Below are 20,279 nucleotides of genomic sequence, written 5' to 3'. Positions count from 1 at the left end.
GACCCTTCCTTTTCCCCCAAGAACTCTCCTACTCCAACCGTTTTTAACCTCTTTTTGCACAGGTAGCTTTCAGCACCAGAAGGAAGTGCAGGCAAAGGGCTGGAGACAGAGGGAGAGGCTGAGGGACTCCCACATATTGTCTCCCATTGCCCAAGGCTAGCAGACACACGGTTGCATTCATGGCATCCATCCAATCTTTCACCTTTGACCTTAGGGGGTCAAATGGGAAGCCTACCTAGTTAATTCATGATTATAGAGGAATTATATCTGTACATGGCTGCCGTGGGGGCTGGGACAAGTCACAAAATATTTGGAAGTTCCTCCTAGGACACTAAGGACAGAGATGGGTGCTTCCTGTTCCTCCTAGGACAGAGATGGGTGCTTCCTGTTAATGCTTCCCAGGCTCCTCTGCTGCTCCAGTGTAGTGGGGGGAAACCAAGACTGTCTCTTTGCTTTGAGGAATAGGGAAGTGGGTACCAGGAAACACAGTGACAGGCGTCATGATGCCCATGTGCACAGTGTTGGGAACACTGAATTAAGCTGTCCCTTCCTACCATTATTCCTAATTCTCACTGATGCCTCCTCACCCGCTCCTCTTGGCAAACCTGGATTTTAGAACATGTCCTTGGTGACATAACAGTAAACTCCATCCTTAGGCTGTATGATCTTTGTTCAGCTCCTCAAAATAGCTGCAGTATTGGTGGCAATTGTGAAATTGGCTTGGTCTCACATTAGGGTTCTCAGCTGCACACTGACAACCAAGCGGGAGGCTCAGGAGGACAGAGATATTCTGATGGAATGGTATTACTTCATTTCCATTGTGAAGCTGGAAGTGACATCATCACAATCTAGGATTCCATTGCAATTCTATGGTAAAACATTGGAATCCAACAGCATTGTCTTAACAAGATGATACCACTTCCAGATTTACACCAGAAGCGACATCAGGTCATGGGAGCAACTGTGATTTTTGCAGCAATTTCCCCCAGTTCTTACTGAGCAACAGCAGGGGACAGTTTGCTGGCTGGGATGTCTCCTGCTATAGTGGGTAAGCAGACAACAGTGTTACCAGCTCCAGATTGGGAAACATCTGGAGATTTTGGGGGTGGAGCCTGAGAAGGGTGGAACATTGGGAGCAGGGGTGTACCGCCAAGGGGGACATATGGGGTCAAATGTCCCCGGGCTGCAGCCATTTAGTCACGTGGGGGTGGAAAATCACCCCCCACACTCCTCCTCCTTCCTCCTGTGTCTCTCTGACTTTGAGATGACCTGGTGCAAATAAAGTTGTTTGGTCATGGTGGGGGAGCGTGACCGCCCATGCCCCCCCTCCCGAAAACTCAGATTTTGCACCAGGCTACATTATCCCTAGATACGCCTCTGATTGGGAGGGACATCAATGGGATATAATGCCATAGAGTCCACCTTCCAAAGTGGCCATTTTCTCCAGTTGGCCCCTGTTGCCTAGAAATCAACTGTAACCCCAGGCGATCTCCTGCCACAGCCTGGAGGTTGGGAACCCTAGTTGGGAACCCTCGTTCCTAGTGATCAGCTTAAAGCAGGTCAGTACAGTGTAGTTAAAAACAGCTCATCTTTCCCATGTTGTGATCTTCAGACGCTTGACAAGTATGTCCCACACTCTCACATATATACACACACAATTGTTTCATCACCAGGCATGTACTGTTGAGCTTCCATCTGTAACTGGTAAACATACATACATTAGCCTTTATTGGCATAATCAGAAAGCAAAACAAATACATCGGTAATAAAAGCAAAAAAGCCCCCAAAGGACCATAACAGATACATACTATTAGATACTCCCAGCTATCTCCATAATAAAATTGGCGACCTCTTCACAAAAACCAGGGTCCGAGTTATTCAGCAATAAAGATAACCTGATCAGATCTGGCAGCCCAGATTGAAAAAGAGGATATAAATTGATATATTTGGATCTGATTTTAACAAATCTGGTGCAGTGCAGAAGTTGGCGGGCCAGGGTTTCAGCTGCATAACCTTGCAGATTTTTCTAGGTTACTAAACCTACCCTTTAATAGGGCAGAGGGCATAACATTGAATCGCGCAATGGTGAGAGCTCTCCTTGCTCAGGGGTTGTAACTGCTGGTAAACTACATTCAGCTGGGCAGGTCTCAGCTTTCTGCAGGCTGGGCTTAAGGTGTTAAAATAGGAACATACGGCTGGAGTCTCAGCTCTGCACCCCCAAATCCCAAACTTAGCAAGAGGAAATTCAGGTTCCGTAGCAAAATCTAGTATGCAAATGAACAGCCGGCTATCGATGGATGCAATTTGCATAATCCTGACCACAAAATTTCCATGCCACGGGGGTCTTTGAGAATTTCCTGACAGTAAATGGAAGCAAACAATTTACCGGAGAGCATCTGAGATATTCAATAGCTTGCAGCCCTGTGCCTCTGGTGGAGAGAGGGGACTACGAGTGCTTATTGGAAGGAAATGCGAAAATGGAAGTGATACATAAACTGCGAGATGTTGATCAGCCACAGGAAAATGGCCTTGTCGGCCAAGGACATGATCTTACATCATTGCAAGGACAGGTGGCGGATCGGAAAGCTCTCCTGGGCTGCATTTTTGCTGGATCTGTACGGCATGGAAAAACCGCAAAGGCAGAGCTGTGGTGGCAGTACAGAAAGCAGTGCAAGTCTGCAATGCATTCTCTCAGGCAGCAATAAAATAATGCACTGCACACACGGGCTCCTTGATGCCTGCGTAGCACTAAGGGCAAAGACAGAAACAGCCTAAAGCCGTGGTGGCGAACCTTTGGCACTCCAGATGTTATGGACTATAATTCCCATCAGCCCCTTCCAACATGACCAATTGGCCATGCTGGAAGGGGCTGATGGGAATTGTAGTACATAACATCTGGAGTGCCAAAGGTTCGCCACCACTGGCCTAAAGGGAGGTCTGTGGGTACCGCTGAGGGCGAAGACAGAACTTACATGAAAGGAGGACAGTGCATGTACTTCAGCAAAGAGTGGCCTGAGAAACTGAAATGGCTCAGAAGCAAGGCAAGTTGAGCAGCCCTTGTAAGCATATCCACACCCAATCGCTTCAGACCCAACCAGTGGCTCTGTTTGCACCTGGCCTCTGGTGGCCCTGCAGGGCAGAAGCCCACCAGGAATTATTCTGGTGAGCCAAATGGCTTGTCCACCCCTGCTCTAGAGTTTCCAGCTCCGGGTTGGGAAATACCTACAGATTTGGGGGGATGAAGCATGGTGAGAGTGGGATTTGAGGAGGAAGGGACCTCAGCAGGGTATAATGGCATGAAGGCCACGCTCCAAAACCACCCTTTCCTCCAGAGGAACGAATCACCTGTAGATCAACTGGAATAGCAGGAGAGCTCCCAGCGCTATCTGGAGCTGATGCAGAATGCTGATGAGTCAGCCTGACCAAGCAATGCCGATTCAATCTGCACTGGCTGCCTATTCACTACTGAAGAAGAAGAAGAAGAAGAAGAAGAAGAAGAAGAAGAAGAAGAAGAAGAAGAAGAAGAAGAAGAAGAAGAAGAAGAAGAAGAAGAAGAAGAAGAAGAAGAAGAAGAAGAAGAAGAAGAAGAAGAGGAGGGGAGGGGAGGAGGAGGAGGAGGAGGAGGAGGAGGAGGAGGAGGAGGAGGAGTTTGGATTTATATCCCCCCCTTTCTCTCCTGTAGGAGACTCAAAGGGGCTTACAATCTCCTTGCCCTTCCCCCCTCACAACAAACACCCTGTGAGGTGGGTGGGACTGAGAGAGCTCCGAAAAGCTGTGACTAGCCCACAGTCACCCAGCTGGCATGTGTGGGAGTGCACAGGCTAATCTGAATTCCCCAGATAAGCCTCCACAACTCAAGCGGCAGAGCAGGGAATCAAACCCGGTCCCTCCAGATCAGAATGCACCTACTCTTAGCCACTATGCCACTGCTGCTCCCACTACTGGGTGCAATTCAAAGTTTTGACATTGTTGCTTAAAGCCCTAGATGGCTTGAATCCTACCTGTTTGAAGGGGCGCCTGCACCCATATGAACCTGTCCGAGCACTAAGGTCGAACGGGGTGGGGGGCTTTCCTAGGGGGCCCTTCCCCCACCAAGGTGCGGGGGGAGGGAATATGCTGGAGGGCTTTCTCCGTGGCTGGCCCCAGACTGTGGAACAGCCTCCCTGTGGAAATTCACCCTTATGAGTTTCAGTATCTGGTGAAGACCTTCCAATTTGGCCTTTGAACCTCTAAATAATTTCTCTAATGGCTGACCATCTGGGGTGGGGGAAAGTATGTGGGTGAGTACTGCTAGGGTTTTAAGGATTGCCTTATGTATACCTATGTTATATACATATGTTTTTAACTGATGTTTTATTGTTACTTCTAATTTTGTAAGCTGCCCTGAGACCTCCATATAGGGAGTGGCATCGATCTCAACCAACAAACAAACAAATTTATTATCAGGGCAAACCTTCCCCAGATGGGCTCAGGGCAACTTACAGTACTCACTATAGTAAAATAAAACAATAAATCTATGAACATACAGCGTCTCGGTGCCTTGGAAATAAAACTAATAGTGCATCCCCCCACTCATTTGTTGGTCACACCTGAGGGTAGGAAAGAAAGAAGGGGAGGGAGAAGGAAGAAGAAGAAGAGTTTGGATTTATATCCCCCCTTTCTCTCCTGCAGGAGACTCAATCTCCTTGCACTTCCCTCCTCACAACAAACACCCTGTGAGGTGGGTGGGGCTGAGAGAGCTCCGAGAAGCTGTGACTAGCCCAAGGTCACCCAGCTGACGTGTGTGGGAGTGCACAGGCTAATCTGAATTCCACAGATAAGCCTCCACAGCTCAGGCGGCAGAGCTGGGAATCAAACCTGGTTCCTCCAGATTAGATACACGAGCTCTTAACCTCCTACGCCACTGCTGCTCCTCAACTGCAGGCCTGGTGGAACAGCTCCGTCTTACAGGCCCAGCAGAACTGCAGTGAGTATCACAGAGGTTTCACTAGACAGAGTATTCCACCAGGACGTGGCCAGGGCTGAGAAGGCTCTGGTCCTTATCAAGCTCAACCAGACTATTTTCGGACCATGGCCCACCAGTATGTTATTTCCTGAGTGCAAGGCTCTTTGGAGAACGTAAGGGGAGAGGCAGTCCTGCAAGTATGACAGTCCCAGACCATTTAAGCTTTGACAGTCTCAAAGCCTTGAACCTGATTCAGTACTCCACCTTGAGCCAATGGAGCTGGAAACAGCCCTACCCTGTTGTTGGACCACTCAGCCTGGCATGTTCCAGGCCATTTTCATTTCTCAAACTACTCCTGCTGTATGAAACTGCCCAAAGGTAGGAGATGTGGCTCAGTGGTAGAGAACCTACTGGACATGTAGAAGGTTCCAGCTTCATTCCTCAACATCTCCACTAAAAAGGACCAGGTAATAGGTGATGTGAAAGAACTCATCTCCAAACCTTGGAGAGTGGCTGCCCATCAGAGTAGGCAATACAGATCCTGACAGACTGGTGGCCTGACTCAACTGTAAGCTAGCTTCGTGTGTGCAAGTCACAATCAATGTCTGTTTCACACAGAGAACACTGTAACTACAGAGACTTGCCCATCTCTTGTCATTCCACCTTCCATTCTGCCTTGCTGCTTTATGTAATTAAGGCTATAAGACCCTTCCTTAAGGGTATAAGACCCTTTTTTAATTAGGCAACAGTTCAGAAGAAAAATGATTCACACCACACTTGGGTCGAATCCCCACTACCGTCTTGGCCAGGTTTCAGAACACAAACTAACCAGGTTTGAGGGACGACCTCCCCGGTCGAATCCCCGCTACCGTCATAGCCAGGTTTCAGAACACAAACTAACCAGGTTTGAGGTTGTTTGTGTTCTGAAACCTGGCTAAGACGGTAGTGGGGATTTGACCATAGGCCCCTTTCACACATGCAGAATAATGCACTTTCAATCCACTTTGCAGCTGGATTTTACTGTGCAAAATAGCAAAATCCACTTGCAAACAATTGTGAAAGTGGATTGAAAGTGCATTATTCTGCATGTGCAGAAGGGGCCTCAGTCATGTTGATTAAAGCAGGTTTAGAAGCCAGCCATTACGCCTTCACAAGGAATGTGATTCTATCCATAATGTTGGGGAAGCAACATTAAAATGACATTTGCCCTCGCTGATTTTTTTCCCCAAAACCCACAGAACAGATGTTCCTGAACATCTGCGCCTCCAAGTTACTTCCTGGTCTGACTTCAATTGCAGGCAATTCCTCATTCTGTGCTTTGTCTATGTTATTGAAACGTGCATTCTACACTTCTTCTCAGAGAAATGAAAAGTTTCAGGAGCCATGTGGCAGAGTTTGGTTTCCTTTCAGATAAGAGAGCAAGTGTGGGAGACTTCTGGTATCTTTGAAATAGTTATTTGCCAATACACAAGCAGGGCTTACTGGAAGCAAGCAGAGCGCAGAAAAACTGGAAGCAGATCCCTTGAGAACAATTCTCGATCAGTTCCTGCCACATCCCGGTTTCAGCTAATGATAGCCAGAAACCCTCATCTGTCACTCACTTTCTGTCTCTGTCCATTCCAAGGCTGAAACCTGCTGTCTCTAGCCCCTCTACACATGACACTGAGCAGCCTGGACTCAACACGCCCAGAGAGGGAGCGGATAACCAATTCTTCTCTGTCCATATGTTCCCCTTTACCATTTATTTCCTCATCCCGAAGCTTTACTGGGAGCAAGATGACAAAAAACAGGTAGGTAGAAGCAGGCATTTGCAAAGGGAAGTCTTAATCAGAAAAAACTGTGTGCTGCCTGTTAGACTAGCATCTGGGAGATCCATGTTTGAATTTCTTCGCTGACAGGGAAGGGCAGTTTGGGCAGAGCCTTTTCTCCCAGCTATTCCGCAGGATCATTGAAAGAACAAACTTTTATACCAACTTCTCAAAGGAGCCTTTTCTTTCTTTTCCATTTTTCCGTTATGTCTTTTGGAGACTAGCACAGTTCTGTCAGCATCCCCACCCCCACCCCCCCCCAAATGGTTTTCAATACCCTCAAAGCCTCTTTCCCAGATGTGCTGTGGAGTCTCCCCCCCCCCCAGAAGAAAACTCAGGCTCCACGTACCCTTTGCCAAAAGTACGGTTGGAAATCCTAGAGAACAAGTAGGCAGAGACGCAGGAAGAACAGGGAAGTCAAGGCAAATAGGATTACAGTGGAACCTCGGTTTTTGTTGGTAATCCATCTGAAAAGAATAGATGAAAACCAAAACTGATGAAAACCGAGGCAAACTTTTCCATAGGAATCAATGTAAATCCAATTAATCCATTCTAGGCACTCCAAAAAACATACAAAAACCACATTTTTTTGGTGAATAAACATAGTGTTTAATGCTGAAAACAGAAACAAACAATAACACTAGGACCAGCTTCAGAGCCAGTGGACCAATGTCGCACCAGAAAGCTGTCCCAAGAGGTCTGTTTCTGACGCCTCTTCGAGATATGTCTGAAATGGGGCAAGACATTTTCATTAAACAAGTTGCAGAGACGGCCTGCAACAGCTTTGTGATTTTTCTCCACAAACCCCTGCACCTTACTGCAAATCCATGAAAACTGAGGCAAATCGATGAAAACCGAGACAAATTTTTCACTGAAAAAATCGATGAAAACCGAAGGCAATGAAAACCGAGATTCCACTGTATCTGGCAATGTAGCACTGTGGGGCACTGTTTGGGCTGGCATATGCTCCACTGGGAGAGAATGGGGAGAGCTCTGTCTCCGGGACCCAGCAGCAGAGAACAAGGTTATAATGGAGAGATTGAAAACAGAAGCCTCCAAACAGTTAAATTATTTATCTTGGCACCCTGATTCTTCCTTTCTGTAAGGCCTTGGCCTTCCTTAAGCCAAATGTGTAAGGGAGAGGCAGGGACTTTGTATCCTGTGGATGTTAAATCAACTGTGAGTACTGTGCTTCCAGTTCTTTAGTTGGTTTAGAATAAAAACTGCAAATAATATTGTAACAAATACATTATATGAATGATCTATGTGCCCTTGCTCTCCAGTAACACAGCTGCGATCCCTTTTTAGTACATGGCACAGTTTAGTTTTTAGACTGCCCCAGTCCTCTGAGATAAAATTTAACTACTCACTTTGATGCCCAATTCCTGTATAATTTATCAGCAATGTCACAATTATGTGGGCCTCGGGGGGTTATTTCCCTTCTGAGCACTGCATAAGCTTTTTTAAAATGAAATCTTTCTGAACTAAATTTGGAACAATCATACTGTACTTAGCTCATTTACTAAAATATGTTTGTAAGGGTCCTCACAAAATGGATGAGAAAAGGGACGTGGTTGAGGGGAGCGCAGAGAAGTAAAGACAGGAGTGGCAAACACAAACTGATAAGGATAATAAGTGTTATAAACTCACAGATGTGTTACGTATTAAATGAAAAGCTACTGAGAGATAAAAAATGGAAGATGCAGGGCTCGGTGCAGTGGAAATTTCCACTGATGGAAAACAGTCGATGTACACCAATTCCCCTCTCCCTTCTGCAAACAATAGCACACTCCTTTCATATCATTCTATCATGAAGGTGAGATTAGGGTTGCAGCAAGAGGGAGAAAGTCCTTCCCTGATGCTGATGGAAATCCCTTCATCCATCAGAGATTTTACACAGGATCCATCACACACACACACATTACATGATTGGATGTGGAAAGAAATGTTATGGCACAGTAAGGATCTCAACTGGACTACAGTGCAGCGAAAATGCTAAAGAGAGTTTGCTTATATTCTTGATAATAAACTGCCCTTTTCTGTATCCCAGAACACATCTGGTTGAAGTAGCATTACCAGTTGGGTTTCCAGTGAAGGTTGGGAAATATCTAGAGATTTTGAGGGTAGAGCCTGAGGGAACGGTTTGGCAGGGGAAAGGATTTTAATGAGGTATAATGCCATAAAACCCACCTTCCAAAGTGGCCATTTCCTTCAGGTGAATTAATCTCTGGGCCTTTCCCCACTTTCCCCACTTTTCCTGCTGCTGCCGTCGCTGCGCACTGCTCTCAGCGCGTGGCATCCCTGGCGTGCGTCCGAGTGTCCCCATCAAAAGGCACCATTTTCGCCAGCGCCAGGGATGCCGCGCACTGAGGGGGCACGAGAGCGGCAGCATCGGGGCGGCTGCGCTGTTGCCGCCCCTGACGTGGGGAGTGCAGTGGGAACCCACGCTACTTGCGGAGAGTAGTGCGGGGCTTAAGGTAAGTGGGGAAAGGGCCTCTGTCACCTGGAGATCAGTTGTAATAGTGGGAAGCCTCCAGCCACTACCTGGAGGTTGGCAACCTTAGTTACCAATGTTAAAGTCAGGCCTGGAGTTCTCCTACAGTTACAACTGGTGTCTGATCAGTTCCACTGGAGGAAATGGCACCTTTGGGAGTGGATTGTATTGGCAGCACATTCCTGATAAGCTTTCTATTCTCCCCAAACTCCACCCTCCCCTGGCACCACCGTCAAATCTCCAGAAATTCCCCAAGATAGAGTTGGCAGTGCTAAGCATAAGCTAAGGACCACAACTTTTCTGAGCGGGTTGTTAGAAACTGGAGACATGATTACAGATTCTTGGAAGAGTATAAGGCATATTGACTGGGTATGTGAAAGAAGATTACCGTAAACAGATGCGTGGAGGATAGGCTAATCAAAAGCTAATCGTTATGAGGACTCTTTAGGAGGCAACTTCAGGAGAAGGCCTCCAGGCCCTGTTCGTTGGTCTTCCAGGACAACTGGTGAAACAGGATGCTGTACTACAAAGGCCACACCGGTCTGAACCAGAATTAACACATGAATCTGTCTGATACTAAATCAGATCATGGATCCATCAAAGTTAAGATTCTCTGCTCAGCCTGGCAGTGGCTCCGCTGAGATCTTTCACATTACCTCCTCCACGGTCCTTTTAACTGGAGAAAATCCTTCTTGTGAGGCTTGGCACACTTCACTTGCTTCAGTTATCAGCCTGGCCTGAGTTGTCAGCAGGACACAAGGAGACAGAGCATCTTTTCCGACCTCCACCCCCCTGACATACTGGGCTGAACTCTACTGAGCTGATATCACAATATTGCCTGGATATCAGCAAATCCATGGAAGCAAGATAAGGAGCAAGCTCACCTGAAGCAATACCAGAGAGTTACCCAAGCACAGCCAGAGGTCAGCTGTTTCGCACCAGAAGATTCAAGTCTAACCTGAAAGCTAGTATAGCCATACCAGAGCTGGACTCGGGGCAGTGGTAGTGGAATACTGCTGAACTTGAGACGGCAGTGGTATTCTTTCTCAATGTCCTTGAATGGCTCACTACCTGGGATATCAATATGGGGCATCAAAAAGAACATAAGAACGAGCCTGCTGGATCAGACCAGAGTCCATCTAGTCCAGCACTCTGCTACTCTCAATGGCCCACCAGATGCCTTTGAGAGCTCACATGCAGGATGTGAAAGCAATGGCCTTCTGCTGCTGCTCCCAAGCACCTGGTCTGCTAAGGCATTTGCAATCTCAGATCAAAGAGGATCAAGATTGGTAGCCATAGATCGACTTCTCCTCCATATAAATCTGTCCAAACCCTTTTTAAAGCTATCCAGGTTAGTGGCCATCACCACCTCCTGTGGCAGCATACTCCAAACACCAATCACACGTTGCGTGAAGAAATGTTTCCTTTGATTAGTCCTAATTCTTCCCCCCAGCATTTTCAATACATGCCCCCTGGTTTTAGTATTGTGAAAAAGAGAGAAAAATTTCTCTATGTTGGCATTTTCTACCCCACGCATAATTTTATAGATTTCAATCATATCCCCCCTCAGACGTCTCCTCTCCAAACTAAAGAGTCCCAAATGTTGCAACCTCTCCTCATAAGGAAGGTGCTCCATTCCCTCAATAATCCTCGTTGCCTTTCTCTGCACTTTTTCTATCTCTTCGATATCCTTTTTGAGATGTGGTGACCAGAACTGAACACAGTACTCGAAGTGTGGTCGCACCACTGCTTTATATAAGGGCACGACAATAGTTTATTATTAATTTTATTATTAATTCCTTTGTATTATTTTTTTAAAATTTCTTTCCTAATTATTCCCAGCATAGAGTTTGCCTTTTTCACAGCTGCCATGCATTGAGTTGACATTCCCATGGAACTATCAACTAAGAAGCCCAAATCCCTTTCCTGGTCTGTGACTGATAGCACTGACCCCTGTAGCATGTATGTGAAGTTTGGATTTTTTGCCCCTATGTGCATCACTTTACATTTTGCTACATTGAACTGCATTTGCCATTTCTTAGCCCACTCACCTAATTTATCAAGGTCCGCTTGGAGCTCTTCCTCAAGCAATCCTTTTAAGGCTCTCACCACCCTACATAATTTGGTATCATCCGCAAACTTGGCCACCACGCTACCCACCCCTACTTCCAGGTCATTTATGAATAGGTTAAATATCCCTACATCTCTCCCTTGTGAGAACTTCCCATTTACACCCACCCTTTGCTTCCTGTTTCTCAACCAGTTTTTAATCCACAGGAGGACTTCCCCTCTTATTCCTTGATTGCAGAGTTTTATCAATAGTCTCTGGTACTGACTGAAATAGAAATAACATTGTAAGGCAGAACATTCATTTTATTGTGGCAGTTCTGCCCAACAGAGTCAGCTGCAAGTTCATCCGTATGTTTAGATCTTGTTGAACTTCCCTCCATTTTTAAAAATAATTGTTATCAAATAGAGTATTATTTTTATGAGATTTTTCAACCCCCAAATATTTAGGGAGGTTCTCACCACCCTACATAATTTGGTATCATCTGCAAACTTGGCCACCACGCTACCCACCCCTACTTCCAGGTCATTTCTGAATAGGTTAATCTGCAGGGGAGAGCCAGCATGGTAAGAGCAGGTGGATCTGAAGAACTGGGTTTGATTCCCCTCTCCTCCACAGGAGCTGCAGACTCTAATCTGGTGAACCGGGTGTTTCCCCACTCCTACACATGATGCTTGCAGGGTAACCTTGGGCTAGGTGAGGTTCTCTCAGCCCCACCTACCCCACAAGGTGTCTGTTGTGGGGAGAGGAAGGGAAGGAGCTTACAAACTGCTCTGAGACTCCTTATGGTGGAGAAAAGTGGGGTATAAATCCAAACTCTTCTTCTTCATGAGGCCCCTGATTCAACAGGCATAAGAACATAAGAACAAGCCAGCTGGATCAGACCAGAGTCCATCTAGTCCAGCTCTCTGCTACTCACAGTGGCCCACCAGGTGCCTTTGGGAGCTCACATGCAGGATGTGAAAGCAATGGCCTTCTGTGGCTGTTGCTCCCGAGCACGTGGACTGTTAAGGCATTTGCAATCTCAGATCAAAGAGGATCAAGATTGGTAGCCATAAATCGACTTCTCCTCCATAAATCTGTCCAAGCCCCTTTTAAAGCTACATATCCAGTGTTGAGTGGCCATCACCACCTCCCTGCAGCAGCATATTCCAAACACCAAATCACACGCTATGCGTGAAGTAAAGTGTTTCCTTTTATTAGTCCTAATTCTTCCCCCAGCATTTTCATAATGTATGCCCCTGGTTCTGAGTATTGTGAGAAAGAGAGAAAAATTTCTCTCTGTGGCCAACATTTTCTACCCCATGCATGAATTTTATAGACTTGCAATCCATATCTCCCCTCAGACATCTCCTCTCCAAGCTAAAGAGGTCCCTAAACTCTGCAGCCTCTCTCCTCATAAGGAAGGTGCTCCAGTCCCTCAATCATCCTCAAGTTGCCCTTCTCTGCACTTTTTTTCTATCTCTCTTTCAATTATCCTTTTTTGAGATGTGGTGACCAGAACTGAACAAACACGAGGTACTCCAAGATGCGGCCATGCACTCCCACAGCTTTATATAAGGGCATGACAATCTTTGCAGTTTCCCATTCTCAATTTCCTCTTTCCTAATTATCCCCAACATAGGAGTTTGCTCTTTTTCACAGCTGCCATGCATTGAGTTGACATTCCCATGCTGAACTATCAACTAAGACACACCCAAATCCCCTTTCCACTGGTCTGTGACTGGATAGCACTGGACCCCTGTAGCATGTATGTGAAGTTTGGATTTTTTGCCCCTATGGTGCATCATCCTTTACATTTTTGCCACATTGAACTGCATTTGCCATTTCTCTAGCCCACTCCACCTAATTTATCAAGGTCCACTTGGAGCTCTTAAGCGCAATCCTTTTCATGGTTCTCACCACACTACATATAATTTTGGTATCATCTGCAAATCTTGGGCCACCACCATGTTACCTACTCCACCCCTAATTCCAGGTCATTTATGAATAGGTTAAAGAGCGCTGGTCCCAAAACGGATCCTTGGGGACACCACTCCCGACATCTCTCCAATTGGCCGAGAATTTCCCATTTACACCCACTCTTTTGCTTCCCTGTTTCTCAACCAGTTTTTTTAATCCATAGGGAGGGACTTCCCCTCTTATTCCTTCATTGCTGAGTTTTCTCAATAGTCTCTGGTGTAGGAACTTTTGTCAAAAGCCTTTTGGAAATCCAAGTGAAGACAATGTCCACTGGTTCCCTTTCATATCCACATGCCTGTTTACACCCCTCAAAGCAACTCACGTAGTAAGTTTGGTAAGACAGGATTTTTGCCTTGCTGCAAAAGCCATGCTGACTCTCTTCTCAAGCAGGTCTTGCTTTTTCTACACATGTTTTATAATTTTATCTTTAATGATAGATTCTACTAATTTGCCAGGAACAGATGTGAAACTGATTGGCCTGTAATTTCCCGGGTCCCCCCTAGATCCTTTCTTAAAGATTGGTGTGACATTGGCCATCTTCCAGTCTTCAGGGATGGAGCCTGATTTCAGGGGATTAGAGTTGCATATTAAAAGTGAGAAGATCCGCAATTTCATGCTTGAGCTCTTTAAGAACTCTTGGGTGAATGCAATCTGGGCCAGGGGATTTGGTAGCATTTAGTTTATCATTGGCTGCCAGAACTTCTTCCTTGTCTACCACTATCATCGCTAGTTCCTCAGAATCGCCTCCTAAGAAACTTGGTTCAGGTGCAGGAATTTTCCTCACCTCCTCTTGGGTGAAGACAGATGCAAAGAATTCATTCAGCTTCTCTGCAATCTCTCTGTCATCTTCTAGCACACCCTTTGTTCCTTTGTCATCTAACGGGCCTACTGTTTCCCTTGCTGGCTTCCTGCTTTTGATGTACTTGAAGAACTGTTTGTTGCTGGTTCTGATGTTCGCAGCCATGCGTTCCTCATAATCTTTTTTTGCCTCCCTTACAGCTAACTTGCTTCTCTTTTGCCACCATTTGTGTTCCCTCTCATATTCTTCATCAGCCAAACTGGACTTCCATTTTCTAAAAGACATTTTCTTTTTTCTGATAATTTCCTCAACCTCTCTTGTTAACCATGGTGGCTTTCTTTTGGCCTGGGTGCTGCCTTTCCTAACCTGCGGAACACATTCCAGCTGAGCTTTTATTACTGTGTTTTTAAATAACCTCCAAGCATCCTGGACAGTTTTGACTCTCTTGATTTTCCCTTTCAGCTTCCTGCGCACTATCCCCCTCATCTTTGAGAAATTTCCCTTTCTGAAGGCAAATGTAACTACATTAGTAGTTGTCACTTGTTCGCATGCAAAGATACTGAAACTGACAGCATTGGTGGTTGCTGGTGGCATCCAGCTCGTATCGATCATTTTCACCAATTAGCATATTACGAAATTAATACCTTACAAGGGGCAGAAATTGTATTTTGTGCTACAGAATTTTCCCATTGTAATCTGTGCACCATCTCATAGGCTTCCAAACGAAAATACTGGCAAGTATGACTGATATTGTAACTTGGAATCTAACATAATAACCACTGATCTCTATTGGGGCGGGGTGGTGGTGGTGTTGTAATTTAGCAATCCTTCATTGTAACAAATACATTTTATTTCGAAGATGTATATGAGCTTGTTATCATCATCTATGTCTTTCATTAGAAATCAGGAGGGCAAGAATAGGGGAGAGGTTTTCTAGAAGACCAGGAAGTCCTGAAGGGAGAGATATCTGATTGCACCATCAGAGTAGATTGCAATGGGCATATTTATTCCGACTCCTGAAGGGAAAAAGGTTTGGTAATTTAATCTACCCATTGTGAAACAGCTTTCATTAGCAATGATTCATGATAAACCAGAGTTACAGCTTTGATGCGTTTCTGTTTAATACAGGATTCTGTGCATTTATATGACCCACGCAAAGTTAGATGAACCATCAACCCAGACTATTTGTCTGGTGGAAGTAGTGGATGCAAGTAGATGAGGGGAAAAAATCAGTTTCTTCTTCACCATCTGTGCTGTTAAGTTTCTGGGTGTAATTCAAGGAATTTGTGATTTGAACGCTTCGCAGCCCAGGGATCTAAATTCCTTAGAAAACCTTTCTTTTCATAGAAGCACTTTTTAATAGCATCTTCGAGACACCAGCTGCTAGTCTGTTACAATTAGGGGTGGGTCAGACCTATGTGGGGTGGGTCAGACCTATGTGGAGGCAACCATATTTTTGGGGTTCAGGCAGAGGCGTAGCTAGGGAAAATGGAGCCCGGGGTAAAGTTTTGTGCGCGCGCCCCCACTCCCTGTATGGGCAACCTCCCCCCCATCATGACCAAAGAATGATTTTTTGCACCAGGTCATCTCCAAGTCACCATCACATTATAGAACATGCCCCAACTCACAAATCGGAACACAGCAGTGGTCCAGCCCATACAGCGGAAATAAAAAAATTTTGACGACATTTTCAAAATGCTTTCAAAATGTTTAACAACTGTTATAACGCTTTAAAATGTTTTAAGTGTTACATGACTTAAAATGCTTTCAAAATGTTTTATTACTGCTGTGAAAACATTTTATGGGGTTACACCCATCACCCCCAATTGCCCCCCAGCATTGGAAACATAGCACAGAGCCATTTATCATCTGGGAGTGGCTAGAGGCATAAGCCTTTGGCTTGTAGCTATGGTTGTGGAACCACCATGAGCCTTAGATGATCTTGTAATTTATCAGTGTTTCAAGGACATATGGGGACCTGCTACATGAAAGGGTTGATGATGAGAAAGCCCACTTGCTCAAGCAGCACTCTGCTTGGAGAACATTAGATCTAAGCCATAACAAGCAAATGACATTTTTTAATGAGACAGTTACAACACTGGTTAAATAAAACAAAACTTGTAGATCTCAATTCTAATAAAACAACAGTATATATAGGCTTATTTAGCTCAAGGATATGTGGGTGTTCCTAGAATTTCAGCCTGATCAGTCAGCTGAAAGGAGACGGTGTTTCTCTGTGCATATTTGCAGTCCATTCTTCTTCTTCTTTTCTTTTTTGCCAAACTTGGTCATGGATACACTTTAAAAGTATTCTCCACGTTCCAAATGTTCGGTAGACAAACATGATTTGCAGTACAGGGGGCTACTGCTACCCCCCTTCCCCGCCAAACTTTGGTGCTGAAAAAGGCCAGGCGAGGAGGGAGGGGGCCGATGTGGTGCATCAGGCCACCTCCTCTGGGTGGGGGCACTGCCAAGAACCTTCCCACACTCGGATGCAACCCCCCACCAGTGCAGAGTTGGAAATGTCTGACGCCCACCCCTCCCCCAGGCCCGTGCCTAAGCCCTAGGAGGGGGCACTCACTCTGCACCTGCTCAGGGGCCCGAGGCTCGCCCCTTGCCCGGCACTCACTCACTCACTCGTTAGCAGCCCATGCAGCGCCTTCAGGCTCCTGGTGCAGCTGGCCTGTGCCGCTTCCTTCCCGCTTGCAGTGCTCTTGGTCTCCGCTCTAGTGCCTGTGCACACTGAGCCCCCTCTGCCTTGGCCCTCGAGCAGCAGCACGGAGCACGCCCACCAGGCCAATCGAGGCCTGCCCGCACAGCGCGTGCACATTGCACCTAGTCAGGCTAGAAGTATGGGGGGGGGCGATTTTCCACACCCCCCCCCCACATGACTGAACAGCGGCTGCCCAGGGCATTTGTCCCCAGATGTCCCCGTGGAAGCTCCGCCTCTGAGTTCAGGTTTAATAACCAAGACATTTTCAGAGAAACCTAAAAAAAGCTGATGTGTAATGTTGGCCTTTTCAGGTTCTTTGACAATGTTATGGGCCTTAGAAACCTGAACCTGAAAAATACCATAGGGTTGTTTTTTTTTTAAGGATACTGAGATCACTCACTGTTTTACCTTGCACCTTTCTTGCCTGTTGTGATCAGGAAGCCAATTTTTTGGCAAGCTGTTGAGATTTATCCAAACAAATTCAGTGTGTCCATTTGAACATTACACTGTTTCCTTGCTTTTCACCCCAGTCCCTGCACCACCCACCTGTCACTGCCTCCATTTTTTTTAAACATCCAGAGTTTAAAAATGAGCTTTTGAGTTGAAATTACTATTTAGATTTCTCTGTGTGCCTCTGGTGTCTGCCCATGAACCTAATTATTTTGCAATCAGTTCATGACATCATTTTATGATAGACTGAGCAGGGACAAAAAGCAGGCTAAATATCTAAGGTTGGTCATTTTTAGCAAGTGTCCGACTGTGAAGGCATGAAGGGAAGACACACTGAAAGCGATTCTACGCTTGATAAGTAGATCAGTTCTATGATTTGTCTAGGTGTCTTTTCTCTGGATCTCCAAGGAGCTCCAGGGAGCATACATGATCCAAGGTAGCCCTTTTTTTTATCCAAAACATTTCTGGGGAGTAGGCTAAAGAGACAATGACTGGATGAATGAACATTTGAAGATGGGCCTTCCAAGTCTAAGAGTGCTCTTTACCGAAGTCCATGGGCCTAAAAGGATACAACTGTGTTTAAGGCTGTAATCTTTAGGTATCTTCCAAAGAGCGCTGGCTCAACATGCCAATTCCAAAAGCTCTGAGAGTGGCGAGTCTCAGCTGCATCACAGGCAAAAATATATCCTTTTTTTGAAAGTTGCACTTTAATATATCCAAGACCAGGCCTTTAAGCTAAGCTAAGAATTTTTATCCTCTCCTTTTTTAGGAAATCTGAGATGGCTGAATAGTGCCAAAGCCATTATATGTCAACGGGTAGCTTATGCACCTCCCAAACCATCAGAAGAACAGATTTGGTCTACAGCCTTGGTTTTCCCTTTCTAGTAACCTTTTTCTTTTTGACAGCTGGTTATTGTGTACTATATGTCCAGGGAATGTGAAATCAGAAAGTGCTCTGATCCATCTGTTAATTGTAGCTACACCTCTCTGTTTTCGTTTTTTGGGGGTTTTTTTTGACAAATGAGGAAAAAATGCAAAACAGAACAACCACCCAAATTGCTCAACAACCAGAACATTTAGAGCCAAACTACTCAATATGTTTTCTGGCAAGTTGAACCTGGGGTTCCCAGACCAACTCATGAACCCTGAGGTTGCTCGGTAATTATGTTCCAGCTCAGGGAAATGACGGGGAGGGAAGACAGGAGCCCCATCCAGGCTGCAATTCTGAGCTGAATTGGGCTCCCGTCAGTTTTTGAAACGATGTGCCCTGTTGCTGTTGTGGTGGCTGTGAGGAAGCCAGTTGGGTTGCCGGGACCTGAGTCTCCCCCACAAACAAGTATTGTGCAGTTTGGCCATTAGTTGCACAAGGACCCACATTCAGTCACAGACTTGTGTGGTTAAAAGAATCTCAAGATATCTCTGGGAAAACTGTCAGATTGAGTAGTGTCTGGCTTTGACAGGCAAATAGCCTGATGGAGTACAAGTCAGTTTCCTATGTTCGATAAACAGTTAATATTTAAAATATCCAGGAGGGTACCCTCCGAGACTTCTTTCTGAAATGTGAGCCGTATCATCTTTGTGTATTCGTCTCTGACCCTTTACAAGACAGCACTTCTTCACTTTGTTCTAGGAATCATCCGGTCAACATGAAAGCATTGCATACAAAAGAAAAACACCACCCCACCTTAAAAAAATAAAAAACAACCGTTCATCCAAAACATGATGGATTCCTTCAGCAGACTTCCCGGGACAGTACCACATTGGAAACATGTTTTCTATATCAACATAGAATTTTTGCAGAAATGTTCCACTCGGTCAATAACATCTCTCAGTGCTCCGGGGTAGTGCAAGGTCTTGGAAGACGAGACATGCAGCTCATGTGGTCATTTGATGATGGAAAGCTGACGGGAGCCCAATCATCATTTTTGAAAAAGCGAACTTTTGTATTAAGAATGGCTGGAAAAGTAATCGTGGCGTCTAATTAATGAGGCATACCTTGCTCTTTCGATCAGAGTTTTCTTGCTAGCTTCCTCCTGGCAGAACCTCGTAGATGATGATGATGATGATGATGATGATGATGTATTAAGAAGAGTTTGAAGAAGAGTTTGGATTTATATCCCCCCTTTCTCTCCTGCAGGAGACTTAAAGGGGCTTACAATCTCCTTGCCCTTCCCCCCTCACAACAAACACCCTGTGAGGTAGGTGGGGCTGAGAGAGCTCCGAGAAGCTGTGACTAGCCCAAGGTCACCCAGCTGGTGTGTGTGGGAGTGCACAGGCTAATATGAATTCCCCAGATAAGCCTCCACAGCTCAGGCGGCAGAGCTGGGAATCAAACCCAGTTCCTCCAGATTAGATACATGAGCTCTTAACTTCCTACGCCACTGCTGCGCCACTGCTTAAATTTAGTATACCGCCCCATCCCCGAAGGGCTCTGGGCGGTTTACAACAGAACAACAAAACTAATACAATAAAACCAACACATAATTTAAATAAATACATTAAAAACTAATACAGATAAAGCCTCACTGTGGCGCCCCAGAGCCCTTCCGCCTCCTGCCGGGAAGCCAACATAGGTGTCACAATCGACTGGATGGCATAAAAATGTTACAGCGGGGAAAGCGGGGGAGCGGACAATCAGCGACTGGCTCCCCCAAAGGCCCGGTGGAACAGCTCCATTTTACAGGCCCTGCGGAACTCGTGTAGGTCCTGCAGGGCCCGAATAGCTGGAGGAAGAGTGTTCCACTAGGCTGGGGCCAGGGCGGTAAAAGCCCTGGCCCGGGTGGAAGCCAGTCGCATAATTGAGGGGTGGGGGACTACCAGTTAGTGCACCAGTTAGTGCAGAATGCAGAGGCCTCTGCATATGGGGTAAGACAGTCTCGCAGGTATGAGGGAGAAAGATGAGAAAGTTGCCGGGTTGCATTCTGGATCTGTAGTTGCATGTAAATGAAACAAGAGTTGGAACAGGGGGTGCCACGTTGCAACGGAGCATAACACACACACACACAGAGAAAAAAATCAGGATTCCACATAATGTTGTCAA

The 20,279-nt window shown here is 45.9% G+C and overlaps 1 long non-coding RNA gene across 1 annotated transcript; it reads left to right on the top strand.

Moving 5' to 3' along the window:
- Positions 1–11,442: 11,442 nt before the first annotated feature.
- LOC125436369 lies at positions 11,443–13,549 on the top strand. Its single transcript, XR_007245052.1, has 3 exons — positions 11,443–11,575; positions 12,012–12,016; positions 13,500–13,549. It is a non-coding gene; the product is annotated as an uncharacterized LOC125436369 (long non-coding RNA).
- The last annotated feature ends 6,730 nt before the right edge of the window (positions 13,550–20,279 follow it).

This window comes from Sphaerodactylus townsendi, linkage group LG07 (genome assembly GCF_021028975.2).
Source record: "Sphaerodactylus townsendi isolate TG3544 linkage group LG07, MPM_Stown_v2.3, whole genome shotgun sequence".
NCBI classification, from domain to species: Eukaryota; Metazoa; Chordata; class Lepidosauria; order Squamata; family Sphaerodactylidae; genus Sphaerodactylus; species Sphaerodactylus townsendi.
Note: the sequence above shows the minus strand (reverse complement) of the source record. Positions and strands in the feature narration are given on the sequence as shown.